The sequence below is a fragment of the Zootoca vivipara genome, chromosome 3 (genome assembly GCF_965207765.1).
Source record: "Zootoca vivipara chromosome 3, rZooViv2.hap1.1, whole genome shotgun sequence".
Classification (NCBI taxonomy): Eukaryota; Metazoa; Chordata; class Lepidosauria; order Squamata; family Lacertidae; genus Zootoca; species Zootoca vivipara.
The window spans coordinates 98,733,659-98,747,616 of NC_142586.1; the positions used below are offsets into that span (position 1 = coordinate 98,733,659).

The following is a 13,958-nucleotide window of genomic DNA, read 5'->3' on the forward strand; positions in this document are numbered from 1 at the left end:
GCCCTTGTTAGTGCAGGAGAATTTTTTAATTGTGTTGATGAAGATAGACACTTGGACAATCTCAGGAGGAGTTGAGCTCCCTAAGGGAGAGTGGATAACCAACCTCTAGGCCTCTATATATACTCCAAGAGTAGCCGTTAAGTAAGTACAGGGTCTCTTTTCTCATGATAATCATCACAATGATTTCAGGCATGTTCGTTCGCCCAATCCAGACCCCCCCCCATAATGTGCTTCAGTGTGCCACAACATTCCTGCCCATTCACTTCGATAGGGAATGCACACAAAGCAGTGAAATTATTGGGACAGCAGGCAGCACTGCAGCAAAATGCATATAAAGTTCACAATATGGGACCAATAATATAATTGTAACGTTGGAAGGGACCCCGAGGATCATCTAGTCCAACCCCCTGCAAAGCAGGAATATGCAGCAGCCCCCATACATGGATCAAATCTGCAACTTTGGTGTCATCAGCACCACACTCTAAACAACTGAGCTAATATTGCTGGAACAGGCTGTGAAGCCACCGAAGAAACCATGCTTTCTGGATTCTAGCCAATCTCTAGCATAAACAGAAGGCTAGACTTGTCCCTTGCTATTATTTGTGCTGACAGTGGGTTCTGCACACTGTGATGTGATACCTGCCCAGAACTAAATGACCGCTCAGGAGATGTTTACCAGGATGTGCTAATTTTCATTTCCCTTTGAGTTCCCGAGAGCCAAAGGAGATGCAGGAGGGCAGAATTTACGGCGAAATTTTTCCATTCATGTCCTAAGCTATTTGCTTAGAGATGAGCAGACAGCAATGGACCCCTTCAACTCATCAGGCCAAACGTCTCAGCCTGATCTCACTGAGCAGCCCTCCGCAGGTTGGACAAACAAGTTATTATTCTCCATCCCCCCCTGTTCAGAATTTCATATCCTCGAAACTCGCACACATCTGGGGAAATGGAATTCACCAGTAAACAAGGTCCTGGGAAGCATATATTGCCACAGCTCTGCAAGGACACAGCTCTGAATGGATTCTTTGAGTTTCAACGTGTTTGGCGACTTAGCTTCAGTAGCACACACTGATTTATGATAACCCGGTTTTAATAGGCAGAATGTCTCTTGCACGAAGCAACTTGAGTGTCCTCTTTATGCCGATTCCAATAAAATTAGGGAGGTAAAAACACACCAAGTTATCCTAACTGGAGGAATAGTACTGGGTTCACAGAGAGTTCTTGGTCTGATTTGAAACAACCCCAGTTGAATGCTCCTCGAAGCAAGCAAAAAGGGTCTTCAAAAAAACAACAACCCTGATGAGTTTGCTTAGTTGTTAGTTCGACCATTCCCAGTCTGCCTACCACAGATGGCTAAGGACTGGTGCGATTATTGTGTTGGATCCTCACGGTTGCGCCTGTACAATTCAGTAGGGTTGGGAACAAAACAAAGCTTGTTGGATCAGGCTGACGGATCAGGCCGGACCAGCATCCTGTTCTCTCAGTGGCCTCCAAGATGCCTGTGGGAAATCCGCAAGCTGGTCCCAAGCACTCTCCCCTCCTGCAGCTTCCAGCAACCGGTACTCAGAAGCATTTCTGGCTCCAACTGTGGAGGCAGAGCACAGCCATCATGGCAAGTAGCCATCAATAGCCCTCTCCTCCACGAATCTGGCTAATCCTCTTTTAAAGCCACCCAAGTTGGTGGCCATCACGGCCTCTTGTGGCAGAGAGTTCCAGGGTCTATCTACACACCGCGTGAAAAAAAAAGTACTATCTTTGACCTGTCCTGAATCTTCAAACATTTAGCTCCACTGGATATCCACGAGTTCTAGTATTATGAGAGAGGAAGAAAAAACTGTTATCTGGTCACCTTTTCCACACCAGAGTGCGCAGTGCCTGTGTGCGCACTCTGAATTACAAGATGAAGGTGATGCAAGGGGTGTTTTCACCTGACTTGAGTTCCACAGTTTGCTATGTGCTGCTTGGAAGAAGTCCTTTCCATGATCTGCCCTTGGTCTTCTTCCAACATTCAGCTTCACTGGGGGACCACGAGGTTATGAGTAGTGTTATGAGAAAGGGAGAAAAAACTGAAATTAGTCACCAGAGGCGAACTTAGGGGAGCACGACTGGTTCACCACGCTGAAGGAGTGATCTTGGGCCCCCTCCCTGCCTCTCAGCCTAGCCTACCTCACAGGGCTGTTGTGAGGATTACGTAATGGAGAGGAGAATCATGGACACCACCTTTGAGCTCTTTGGGGGAAAAGGTGAGATATAATCTGTGTGTGTGTGTGTGTGTGTGTGTGTGTGTGTAAGGCAGCAGAGGATGAGAAAGGTCCTTGTTTGAGATCCAGGAAAGCCTTCTGCTTACTGGAAAGTCTTATCATCCTTGTCGGCCAGGTTTTTGAAACATGATGACCATCTGCAAAACCTGGAACTGCTGCAAGACATGCTTGCCTCTGGTATACCACCTTGGATAGTCTCTTTAAAAACTCGTGCCTGTCTCCAGCTTGCAATGTATGCAGAGTTTCTGAAAGAGGCTACTAGTGTTAGGAAGTTTAAGAAGCTCAGTATAGGCAGGCACTGTTTGGCTGTTTCCTCTGTTGCTTCTCCCCTGACCTGCAAAATCCCAGCTGTTTACCAGTCCTAATCCACTCCTTGGCACTAACTAAAAGTATCAGACCAGGTGAGCTCTGCCAGATCATGTGGCGGCTTTGAGATGTGCAGAAGCATCCACTTGGGACTTCACTCGAGACCACCAAACGTGTCTCCCTGCTTCCCGGATCTGACCTGAAAGAAGCTTTTAAGTATGTGAGCTGAAAAAAAGGAACAAAATCGCCCCCGTCGCTTTTCATAAAAGAGCAAAGAATTCCTTATTCAGTTAAATAAATACACTCAAACACCTCACCGTGGGCAGTAACCTAGTGCATAATTCTTCGTAGGTCACATACACAAGTGGGACCCTATTTGGATGCAGCCTGGAGAGCCTTCCCATCAAGAGAGCTCCACCAATGGGGTGCCACAACAAAGAAGGCCAGTGGTGGCTTGTACCTATTGCAACTGGTGGAGCAGGGTGTCAGGGAGCCAGCCAGCAATAAATCACACCGAGTACCATATAAGTACTGTATAAGACGACCCCCAACTTTTCCAGTTAAAATATAGAGTTTGGGATATACTCACCGTATAAGAAATACGACCCGGCGTATAAGACGACCCCCGACTTTTGAGAAGATTTTCCTGGGTTAACAAGTAGTCTTATACGCAGGAATATACAGTATGTGAAGTTAACTGTTTATTAGCAAAAACGCGGCCTGCTCAGGGGAGCCAGGCCTAACGAGCACAGCATCTCTTCTCGGTAGGTCTGAAGGTAGAGGCTGAAGATCTCTGCCTTCCCACAGCTGCCTAAATCTCCTCCTCCTTCCCAAGCAATCTCAGACTCCGTCAACATGCCTGCCTCTGCTCCTCCCTCTTCATACCACTTCTGGTTCTGGGAAACCAGGGGGGAAGGGAGCTTGTTGCAGCAAGAGAGGGAGACACCCTGGCTTCTTGACTAGCAGGACTCATCTCTGATCCTTGGCCTCCTTCCTCTCCTGCTTCTCCTTCTCCTTCTAGATTTCTCTCTGCCACAGACTCTCCCTGGTCACTAAGCTGTGCTGCCTCTTCAGCTTCCAACACCACCTCCTCCTTCTCCCAGTCTTCTCGCTTTTCTACCTCTAACCACTCTCGGTCGTTGTCCCAACACCAGTGACCTGGCTCTGAGCCTTCTTCCCCTGTGGGTTCTCCGGCTGGTGTTTCTCACCATTCCTCTGCGTCCAGCCAGTTCATGACCCAGGGTGACCAACACAAGCTGGAGCCAACTCATTCTAGGTTTGCCCCCTTCCCTGTTGATTTCTAGCAAGGCAACATTGAGACTAAGGAGGAGGAAACTGAACAGCCAGTACCACCTGCCAAGTCTGGCCATAAGAAGGCAGGCAGGTGGGAGTTGGCTGGTCAGCCTGAGCTCAGTGGGGAAGTCCCCCATTTGCCCTGAGGGATCAGTCAACACTGGATCTCCCTCAGACACCTCACCTCAGGTGGTAGAGGTATTCATAGGGGTGCCGCTGAAGTTAATCACAGTGCATAAATAGGCATTCCTTCATTATAATTTTTAATCTCTTTAATGAATGTCTAGCCCTTTGTTAGGGGTGCAGGTGGCGCTGTGGTCTAAACCATTGAGCCTCCTGGGCTTGCCGATCAGAAGGTTGGCGGTTCGAATCCCTGCGACGGGGTGAGCTCCTGTTGCTCTGTCCCAGCTCCTGCCAACCTAGCAGTCCGAAAGCATGCCCCAAAGTGCAAGTAGATAAATAGGAACCACTCCGGCGGGAAGGTAAATGGTGTTTCCGTGTGCTGCTCTGGATTTGGTGTTCCATTGCGCCAGAAGCAGCTTAGTCATGCTGACCACATGACCCAGAAAAACGCCAGCTCCCTTGGCCTGCAAAGCGAGATGGGCACCGCAACCCCAGAGTTGTCCGCGACTGGACTTAACTGTCAGGGGTACTTTACCTTTACCTTTATCCCTTTGTTGAAAGCCCATAGCCTTACAAGTCAAGCAAAAGCAAACATAATTAAAATTAAATAAATTCCAAGTTTTAACAAATCATACTTACTACATTTGTTCATTCAACTAAGTCCTTACTCAGAGCAGACCCGTTGGAATTAATGAATAAAAATTAGTCTTGTGTGTTAACTTTGATAGGTCTACTCTGAGTTGGACTGCCTATAAATGGATTGATTGTGGATGGAAACAAAAAAGGATGTGGTATGTGCTACTAAGAAGTGCGGAATTTCAAAGGCAAACAAATCTGAATTGCCCTCAGAAATGGAGAAGCCACAGCAGCTCTTTAACAACCAGCGAGATATGGGTGGAAGCTACACACAAATAAAAGAAGTTCTGAAAATGCTTTTTTTTAAAGCGTCTTTAAACATACATTGAATTTTCCATAAGGCTCACCATTGCCATCTAGGGGCACATTGTATATCGCACTTAAAACATTTTATTTGCAGCTGTATAGCTGAGTCCATGATCCTCATATTTGGCCTCAGTTCATATCTTAGCCCAAGTTATTCTGGTGCCTGTGCACCTGCATAGCAACTCCCCCCCCCCACTGTACATTTAAAACAGTACAGTGGTACCTCAGGTTAAGTACTTAATTGGGAAGTCCGTACTTAACCTGAAGCGTACTTAACCTGAAGCGAACTTTCCCATTGAAAGTAATGGAAAGTGGATTAATCTGTTCCAGACGGGTCCGCAGAGTACTTAACTTGAAAGTACTCAACCTGAAACGTACTTAACCTGAGGTATGACTGTATTGTACTTAAAACAGTCATAGCTCTTCCCCCAAAGAATCATGGGAACTGTAGTTTGCTAAGGATGCTGGGATACTCCATTCCCTTCACAGAGCTACAATTTTTAGAAGGATTGATGGTTAAAACCAGACTTTTCCGCTTATGGTGGTAGGGCTTCGGCAAGACATGGTCCTCTCCTCCTCTCTTTCCCGAGTCTTATCTCCTCACTGCTGCTTGCCCAGGAATCTCTTGTAACTAGGGCCTTGAATTGTGGTCTCCTGGCAGATGCCTAACCATGCTGAAATGTATTGCCAGCCCTTCTTCCTCATGGGGGCGGGGAATGACAATAGCCTTTCATGACTTAAGGCTTTTAACAGCAAATGCTGTTTTGGATTTTATTTTTAAAAATCTAGTCAAAATAATTTCCCCCCAACTTCCTTGGCACAGTTGTAAATCCTGTGCAGCTGGTACCAATTTGGAAAGGGTCAAAATTACTTTGTGAATAAATTTGGTATTCTAAAATTCATTTGTTTCCTTAAAAAAAGCCATTATTTATTATTATTATTATTATTATTATTATTATTATTATTATTATTATTTACTGAATTTGTTAACTGCTATATATTGCCCAGGGCTGCGCAAAGCAACTTACATTCAGGGACAGGGAACTTGTGGTTATTCATATGTTGTTGGACACCAACTGCCGCCACCAGACCCAGCCAGAATAGCCAATGATCAAGGATAAACGGCCTAGGCCCAGTATACCTGAAGGAGCATCTCCACCTCCATCGTTCAGCCCAGACACTGAGGTCCAGCACCAAGGACCTTCTGGCGGTTCCCTCATTGCGAAAAGTGAGATATATCAAAAAATTTAAAAAATTGCCCAGGAGCACCTTAGAGACCAACTACGGTAAGTTTGTTCTTGGTATAAGCTTTCGTGTGCATGCACACTTCTTCAAATACACTGAAACAGAAGTCACCAGATTTACCATACCCATTGAGTCAATCACCCATCTCCTACTACCCTCCTGAGAACCCCCCCCCCCAAAAGAGAAAAACCCCACCCCATCCTCCCGCTATATATAAGGGTCTGGTGACTTATGTCCTGGACCCCCCCCCCCAAAAAATGGGCCTTCCTCCTTCCTAAAAAAAGCTAAACAACTTTGACCTGAACCCAAAAAAGGGGGTAGATTCATTGCCAGTTTTTAAGTCTGTGGGTAGATCGCAGTCTCTTGGGAGTTGGCCTCCCCTGATTCCAACCCCCTGCAATGCAGCTGTCCCATAAGGGGATCAAACTTGCAACCTTGGCATTAACAGCACTAGGCTATCTGGGCAGACATGCCATATATAAGAATATCCCATCTCATTCATAAACATGCCTCTGTTTGATCTTCAGAAATCCTTCCCAAATCATATAGGTTATATCCAGTGGTTTTTTTTTACTTAAATAAAAGGTTTTATTTTATTTTTGTTTATGAGTTAGGCATCTTTCACGAGGTCGCTGTGAAGAAATGTATTTTTTGTTTGAATGCATTTTATTTACAGATGGGCCACGGACGTTGGGTGCAGGACCAGCTGCCAGGCTTCAGGCAGGTTTGTTGCCATTGGAACGGAGAGAGCTGGCAATTCCCGTTTGCATCTGTTCACTTCAGAAAGAGTCACAGCTACATCAAAAGGCATGTCCTGGTTATTTTTCATGATGTCTGCCTTGATCTAACACACTCTGGGTTCCCAGACCACTTTGGGGGAGGTGGGGGGGGAAGGAGGTGTTGGTACAAGGGAAGTGGGAAAGAAAATGGAGGCTAACCTAGTTTACCTTGGAACAATGCCACTCTCGAAACTGGGTGGTGGTTTTTTTCCTTTCCCCTTTTCTTTTTTTCCTTATGAAATACCTACCCCTTGCAGCGAATGTCAAGCCAGCCTTTCTGTTCCATAACCTTCGTATTTCCTCACAAGGCACTGCTGTGGTTGTGATTTATTCCTGTTAAAAACCAGCTCTGCACACTTCTTTCAGCCTGAAACAAAATGGATACAGAAGGTTTCCCATCTTCCCCCCTGTTGATAGAATGCTAGCCGGATACGAATACTCAAGGAGGCTGTGAAGAAGGGCCAATCGGGGTGTGGGGTTGCGGAGGGGGTGTGGCCTAAGGAGAGTTTTGAGGGCCAGTGAAACAGGATTGGAGGGCCGCCTTTTGGCTGAGGTTTTACACGCACACCCAGTACGCATGGTTATTTAGTATTAAGTGTGGTAAAGGTAAAGGGACCCCTGACCATTAGGTCCAGTTGCGGATGACTCTGGGGTTGCAGCGCTCATCTCACTTTACTGGCCAAGGGAGCTGGCATATAGCTTCTGGGTCATGTGGCCAGCATGACAAAGCCGCTTCTGGTGAACCAGAGCAGCACACGGAAACGCTGTTTACCTTCCCGCCTGAGCGGTACCTATTTATCTACTTGCACTTTGATGTGCTTTTGAACTGCTAGGTTGGCAGGAGCTGGGACCAAGCAATGGTAGCTCACCCCGTCGCAGGGATTCTAACCGCCGACCTGCTGATCGGCAAGCTCTAGGCTCTGTGGTTTAACCCACAGCGCCACCCACATCCCTAGCGCCACCCACGTCTAGTTTTTAGGTGACCCTTATTGCCCTCTGAGAGCCACATGACAAAGCCACTTCTGGCGAACCAGAGCAGCACACGGAAACGCCGTTTACCTTCCCGCCTGAGCGGTACCTATTTATGTATTTGCACTTTGACGTGCTTTCAAACTGCTAGGTGGGCAGGAGCTGGGACCAAGCAACGGGAGCTCACCCCGTCGTGCGGATTTGAACCGCCGACCTTCTAATCCAGGCATCCCCAAACTGCGGCCCTCCAGATGTTTTGGCCTACAACTCCCATGATCCCTAGCTAACAGGACCAGTGGTCAGGGATGATGGTAACTGTAGTCCAAAACATCTGGAGGGCCGAAGTTTGGGGGTGCCTGTTCTAATCTGCAAGCCCTAGGCTCTGTGGTTTAACCCACAGCACCACCCACGTCCCATTTAGTATTAATAGTACTTGTTAATTTTTTATCCTGACCTTCCTTGCAAAGGGGCTCAGAGAGGGAAACAAGATAGCAAAGCATTAACGGAACTGAGCTGTGTTTCCATGCATGGATACCATGCAACCTTTCAGAGCTGGGGTTGGCTATGGCAGAGGTGGGTTTAGGGGAGTACGACAAGTTTGGTCTCACGGGTGCACGGGGCACTGCAACTCTGATGTAGAATGGAAGGCGAGAGGGAGGAGGGGTGTCACCAAATTTTGCCGTTGCCCAGGGCGCCACTGAAATTTGAGACCCCAAGGTCTGCCACTGGCTATGTTTCCACCAGATTGCACACTTTGCCATGTGTAATTTGACACTTAGAAAACACATAAAAGCTCATCTGCAGCCTTAAATAGAGGAACTGCACTTCCAGTGAAGGAGATTATAGACAGTCCATAAAGGGTTTGCTCAGACAAGAGGTCTTCCGCTGGCAGCAAATGGCTTGGTTGGGTTGTGAGGAACCTTTTGCCTACATAGAGCTGTGTTGGTTCCAGGGGATTCAGACTTAATAAATTCAACACCAAGCCAGCTCCCCAATGCGCACACTTTGCTTGACAAAGCATTTGCAAAGTTCTGGTGAACTAAAAAGCTTGCCCACCATTTTGGTTTGTTCTTGATAATGGTACTGCCTAACTATGGCCAATCTTGTGGTGCCCCCCAACAACACAGACATATTTCCCTCCTGGGGTTAAGCCTCTTGCAGAACGCAGTAAGGAGCTGGGATAAGGCAGCTATATAGAAATAAATCCCTGCACAATTCCCATTTCCAGGAAACCTTATGATTTCAAGTAACTCCATTCTCCGCACAATGAGCCCATTGAGGGACGATTTGGGCAGAACTTCATCTCTAGTATTTCTTCCTTCGTCTCTGCAGTCTCCTGTAGTTAATCGAAATCAATGCCTATTATCTGAGCGGCTCAAATGGAATAATGAAAGAGCCACTGTCCCTACTCCCATCTATTCTGTTGCAAATGGTGCCTTCGCAGAATTCAAAAGCTGTGAGCAGAGTCGGTGAGCAAATCATGCAGTTGGCTCGTCTGAAAAGCCAAGGGGACTGTGCAAATGCCAAGATTAACTAAAATAGAGCACACCATCTCAATGAACAAACCAGCAGAGAGTGACTACATCAGAGAGGAAACTGGCATTTTCTTCTCCTAAAATAAAAGTGTGTGTGTTTTAGAATAAATGTTCACAAACTGGTGAATGTTGACAATGACGTGTGAAGGCTGACAATCCCAGGCACATTTCTGCATTTATCCAAAAGTAAAACATTTATTTCCCCACTTGCCGGATTTAGTTTCACTAGTGGATGATGATATTCACACATAGCTGACTGTCACAACATCCACCGCTGAGTTTCTAGTTTTTTGGACATTCACAAATTTCATTGGAGATTGTCAGTGTTCACATGTGAATGCCATTAATTGCTGAAGTCACGTGTTTTGAGCACGTGCTTAATTCTTCCCCAACATTGTTGTCGTTTAGTTGTTTAGTCGTGCCCGACTCTTCGTGACCCCATGGACCATAGCACGCCAGGCACTCCTGTCTTCCACTGCCTCCCGCAGTTTGGTCAGACCCATGTTCGTAGCTTCGAGAACACTGTCCAAACACCTCGTCCTCTGTCGTCCCCTTCTCCTTGTGCCCTCCATCTTTCCCAACATCAGGGGAGTCTTCTCTTCTCATGAGGTGGCCAAAGCATTGGAGCCTCAGCTTCAGGATCTGTCCTTCCAGTGAGCACTCAGGGCTGATTTCCTTAAGAATGGATGGTTTGATCTTCTTGCAGTCTATGGGACTCTCAAGAGTCTCCTCCAGCACCATAATTCAAAAGCATCAATTCTTCGGTGATCAGCCTTCTTTATGGTCCACCTCTCACTTCCATACATCACTACTGGGAAAACCATAGCTTTAACTATACAGACCTTTGTAGGCAAGGTGATGTCTCTGCTTTTTAAGACACATATAAAACAATATTTCATGATTAATGTAACTGAGTCCCTGGTCTCACAGCGGCCAACCAGATGCTCCTGGAAAACCTGCAAACAGCACCATAGTACTCTTCCCCTTGTGATCTTCAGCAAATTGTATTCAGAGGCATACTGCCTCCAACAGAAGACAGGCTTCGCAGTGGTTGGTTTAGCACAAAGCAGAGATATTCCTTAAGACGCTCTTGCAGAGTATTCCGTTGCTTTCTTTGCAGCTGCCAAGAGTACTTCCTTTGAAACAAGGAGAACTTTCAGGAGATTTTTCAGCATGAACTCAGGCCTAAAGAATGCCAAATCGAGCCAGCAGAAACTCTTTTTCACAAGAGGAATTCCCCAAGGGCAGAAGATGAATCTTGGAGCCTGACTTGTCACCAAGGGCTGAGAGCCAAATCTCTGCCCTGTCCAGTTGCATAAAGAGGAGGGGAAACTGAGTTGCTTATCTGCGTGGTTGCTGAATCATGCACTAGGGCTGCTTGGTCCACACTCCCTGGGCCAGCCCAAGGCATTCTGCAGCCCGAGGCAAAGAACTAGATGACACATGCCTCGGCAGTAGGGCATCTGCTTTTCATGCAGAAGGCATTGAGTTCAATCCCTGACAGTGCCAGGTAGAGCTGATGCTTGAAATCCAAAAGAGCTGCTGCCAATCAGTGAAGAGAAGACACAGCTAGATGGACCCATAATCTGATTCAATGTAACAGAGCTTTCAACGTCATACCTGCCAAGTTGCTGTCAGAGAAGTAAGGGACCGGGTGGAAATAGCAGACCGGTAGTAGCGCTGCCGCCATTTTGGAACTGGGCGGAGCATGCTCAGAAGTGACTTTTGATGCTGCTTTGCCCAGTTCCAAAATGGCCGCCGCGCCAGAAGTCGCATTGCAGCCATTTTGAAACTGGGCAAAGCAGCATCAAAAGTTGCTTCTGAGCATGCTCCGCCCAGTTCCAAAATGGCCGCCGCGCCAGAATAAACCGGGGGAAAACCAAAAAATCCGTTTTTTCAGCTAGGAACAGCTGGAAAAATGGGGATTCCCCGGGGGAAACTGGAGACTTGGCAGCTATGCAACGTTCCCATTCCATGTGTAGAAGCCAGGAAGGCAGGCAGGCACCAACAGGACAGCATCCACAATGGCACCAAAGGCTAGTAGCCTTGCTAGCTTGCGGGGCACAAGGCAAGCCATGTAGCACGCAGAGCTGTCTCCAACACCTTGCCACCAGTCCCTGCTGCTTCACTCTGCCTAATGGTAGGGCTGGCCCTACGGGGTTCTCGCCGATGCCCTTGGAATGGGAGAAAATCTTCCCACCGACACGGTACAGCTTGGCCTTTGGAACAGGGATTCTTTCGGAGTACGATAAGTCTTTCCTTCTGCTGCTCCTCCACACTTCCCCCCAGACACTTAATTAGTTGATATATAACCTACCCACTCTTGCAGATTAAGTCTCACTTTAACTGGCTGGAACTGGTAGCTGACCAAGAACTTTGCGGGTTTTCCGTGGGTGTTGGGGCCCAACAGGGCAGGTACACATGAAGGCGGCCTCCATGGCTGCTCCCTAGCTCTGAGATTCTCTTTCCTGGGAGCTCCTCCAAACCTGGCAGATTTTCTTGATCTGACTGATGCAAAAGGCTTTTACTCTGTGACCAGGGATAAGTACTGTTTCAGCAGAGTGTGTGTGTGTCTTTTCGTAAGCCGCTTTTTTTCCTACAATCAAGCAGTGTACAGTAATACCTCGGGTTACGAACGCGATCCGTTCCGGATCGCAGTTCGTAACCCGAATAGTTCGCAAACCGAGCGCGATGGGCGCCGCCATTTTGCGCATGCGCAAAGCGCGATTTTCACGCTTTGCGCATGCGCAAATCGCGCGATCGTGCGTGCGCGGCTTTTGCGCGCGCACGGCGAAAACACTTCCGGGTTTGCGCAGTTCGTAACCCGAACTGTTCGCAAACCGAGGTGGTCGTAACCCGAGGTACGACTGTATATATTTTATGAAATAACTAAATTATGAAACCAATGTGCGTCTGTTTTAGCTCTGACGCTACCCTGAAGCTGTCGCCGCAGGAAAAAGATATGGTCTCTGCAAATCAGGACGCTGAGGTACTGCAGTATCTATACGCATCCTTCGCCAGCCTGATGCTCTCCAGATGTTGTTGGACTACAACTCCCAGCAGCCAGTCCCGTGGCTGGGCCTGCTGGGAATTGTAGTCCAACAACATCAGGAGGGCACCAGGTTGGCAAAGACTGAGCTAGAGTGCTTGGCTTTGACTAGGAGAGGCTAGGGGCTCACATTTTCATGTCCCCAGGCAGTCTTGAGCAAGTCACAGGTCTGGTGTGGTGATAAAAAAACGTATGGCCCCCTCGTAAATTGTTTCCACCTCTTTGGAAAGCGGGCGAGGGCTACAAAGGTAGCTCAATACATCCTGGAGCAGACATTTATCTCTCTCACACACAACTTTAGCACACTTTGTTAACTCTACGCAAATACATGGAATTGTTTGCAACATTGTCACGACTCCAAGCTTGTTGCAATCGCGCCCCAAGTAGATTAATACCAGGAACTAACCAGAAGAACAAGCGGGGCTGGAGGGGGGGGGGAGAGAGAATTTAAAAGCAGGAAACTCAGGGAGCTGGAGGAGCAGGAGGCATGATTTATTCTCCAATCAAGCCATGAATTCTTCTCCTTATAAATATTTAAAAATATTTGGGTCAAACACCACGGTTGGGACGGAGCGTAGCTGCTGACTAATCCCGAGTAGTTATACTGGCCTGTACGAGGTCAAAGCACTGCGCAAATATTTACCAATCGATGAGGTGCTCCAGTGTCATGTCTCAGCTGAAACCGTGGAATAAAAACCAAAGGCAGCGGTTTGAACGAGGGAACTGGAGGGCGGGCGGTATGGATGCACCAGCTCCTTGAAGTCTCTGCATGGAGAGCACTGGTTGAATTTGGCGATTGTATATCTATATATCTATATAGCACATAGGTTCACCCCTAAGGGAGGAACAGTTACCCTGAGTTTGCCAAACTTTGCTGGCAGGGATGGAAGACCAGGGAGACTTTCTAGGTAGATCCTGTCTGGACAAGATTTCCCTGTATCCTCTGGGGCAGGTGTCAAAGGTCTGAGGAGAGATCTGGGCGATCCAGTTTCTTGCCACAGTCAATCTGATCCAGCAATTGCGTTTCTTGGCTGCTCCTGTCCCTAAGGCCCTATGTGAGGGGCTTCCTGACAATCCTATCCCTGAGGGTTTAGTCAAAACCAGCCAAGCTGACAATCCCCTTCACCCACACGTTTATAAATGTTGGGAAATAAAAAATAAGGATGTGAGCCCTCAGTTGCAGTCCGAAGTAGTGCAGTCCAGATGGAACCAGTTTTACTATCTCATTTGCTCTTCATGACCACATTAAAGGGGGGGGGGAGATGATGATGGGTGATGGAGAATGGGAAATGTTCCAGCCAGCGCTTTATTTTTCTGCAGAAAATTTCCTGTTTCAGAAGTTTGTTATTAACAATGAACGGATTCCCACTGCAGATATTCGATTAGGCAGTTTCAAAGTGTTTTGCTTTGCTTACTGCAGTGGTTTCTCTGGGCCACACTTTCAGAATAAAAATTT

At 47.4% G+C, this 13,958-nt stretch overlaps 1 long non-coding RNA gene across 1 annotated transcript; it reads right to left on the minus strand.

Moving 5' to 3' along the window:
* Positions 1-1,881: 1,881 nt before the first annotated feature.
* Positions 1,882-13,260, minus strand: LOC148686375 (uncharacterized). Its single transcript, XR_015949154.1, has 3 exons — positions 13,146-13,260; positions 7,198-7,316; positions 1,882-2,017 (listed from the first exon to the last, which is right to left on the minus strand). It is a non-coding gene; the product is annotated as an uncharacterized LOC148686375 (long non-coding RNA).
* Between the last annotated feature and the right edge of the window lie 698 nt (positions 13,261-13,958).